General features: G+C 24.9%; 1 long non-coding RNA gene across 1 annotated transcript; it reads right to left on the bottom strand.

Annotated features, from left to right (window-relative positions):
• Positions 1 to 6: 6 nt before the first annotated feature.
• Positions 7 to 944, bottom strand: LOC122714100. Its single transcript, XR_006346574.1, has 3 exons — positions 783 to 944; positions 559 to 706; positions 7 to 489 (listed from the first exon to the last, which is right to left on the bottom strand). It is a non-coding gene; the product is annotated as an uncharacterized LOC122714100 (long non-coding RNA).
• Between the last annotated feature and the right edge of the window lie 846 nt (positions 945 to 1,790).

Genomic DNA, 1,790 nt, shown 5'->3' with positions numbered 1-1,790 from the left:
CTACTAACTTTTTCCTTTCTGTGAGCTCTCTGATTCTCAATTAAACAGTTCTCCTCGTTTTCTTCGAGGAATTGTATGACTTTTAATTAATTGATTTTTAGCATAAATATACTAACCATTATTATATATATAGTTACGTAAAACAAAATATATGAAATATGATTATAAATAGTGAAACAATTAAAAAATTTTATTATGTACTTCATTAATGGAGGAAAAATTCTTGAATCATCTAAAAACAAAATTCTTTAAAAGTATGAAAGAAGACATTTTTTTACAATTTTTTGTACAAACGAAATAATGTATAGTTGACTTGTGAGCCATCAGTTGTCCAATTTCGATCATGACCATGAGATTTTAGAATTCTTATTTTTTGTCAAATGTCATCTCATATTTTATTATTCAATATTATTCAATTCATTATTCATTATTCATATAACTTTCTATTATAAGATTTTCACATTTTTCATTAATACATAGGTCCAAATCCTAAATAAAACATGAAAAATTAATACAACACTTTATATACATATATATTATTTAAATTTATAAACATACTAGGATTTGGAGGTGGACGAAGTCTATACATATCTGGAGGAATAAATCGTGGTGGAAATGGTGTTAATGGACCAATATGCCTAGATCCTGGTACTTGGCCACGCATTGGAACCCAAGGTCTAACCATTATTGGCCTTGGTGGAAAATTCTAATAAAATTTAATATTTTAAAAAAATTTTTTTTCATAATTAAAAATAAGTAAAATAAATAAAAAATAAATTCACCCCATAATAAACAGGAACAGGAATTTGTTCAATATAAGATGGAATTATTCTATGTTCTCTAGATCTTTCTCGTTCTCTTCTATCTCGAGATCGTTCTCTCGATGTTTCTCGATATTCTCGATATTCTCTTTCATTTTTATATGATCTGTAATAAAATATTTAATTAAAATTCAATTTTAACTTGTTTTACGATTTCCAATAGCATATGCCATAATAACAAAAATATCGGTCTCACGTCGTGCCATTTCACACTTTGACTGAGCTTTCGAAATTATTCAAATCACATCATATCTTTGATATGTAAATCCACGTATAAAGTACAACTAATTTTATTTTCCAAGATGTTTAATAAATAATTATTATCAAATGATCATTGAACAAAAAAAATTTATTATTTTGAAGTGAATAATAAATCATAAAATAACATTTTTATTAGAATTTCTAAATAAATACATATTTTAAATTATTATTAATGTCTTGATAAAATTTACAAAAATTTAATAATCTTCGATTATGTGGTATTTTTCAAAACGTATTGATACATATTAATCTAACTTTATATGTTTTGCACTTGTATGTTATTTCGCTACTTTTTATGTTTTGTACAAAATTTACAGCTTCTTGCTGGTTTTGATTTCGATAGTATTAGGTTTATGTGTTGGGAAAATAACCCCAATATTTCGTGTACAGTCTTTCTGATAAATTTTCGTTCGATAATCGTTTATACTCTGGTAACGGTATATTTTTTATTAATGATTCCGCTATTTCAATTCTATATTCAGCATAATTCTTTCACATATTTCTTTATCACAGGGAAACACGCTAACATTTGATCTTGTCGATCAATTCCAATTATTGCCTTATTGTACTTAATGATACATTTTGATTTTAAAATACATGATTTTATAAATACATTTGATTTTAATAAATTGAATTGATTTTTATCTGATTCATTGATAGCAATGTTCTCTTGCATCGTAAATACTTCTTTAAATTTTTGATTCAAAA

The sequence above is a fragment of the Apis laboriosa genome, unplaced genomic scaffold (genome assembly GCF_014066325.1).
Source record: "Apis laboriosa isolate Shangri-la unplaced genomic scaffold, ASM1406632v1 scaffold2800_cov111, whole genome shotgun sequence".
In the NCBI taxonomy this organism is placed as follows: domain Eukaryota; kingdom Metazoa; phylum Arthropoda; class Insecta; order Hymenoptera; family Apidae; genus Apis; species Apis laboriosa.
This window is presented reverse-complemented; position numbering and strand designations above follow the sequence as displayed.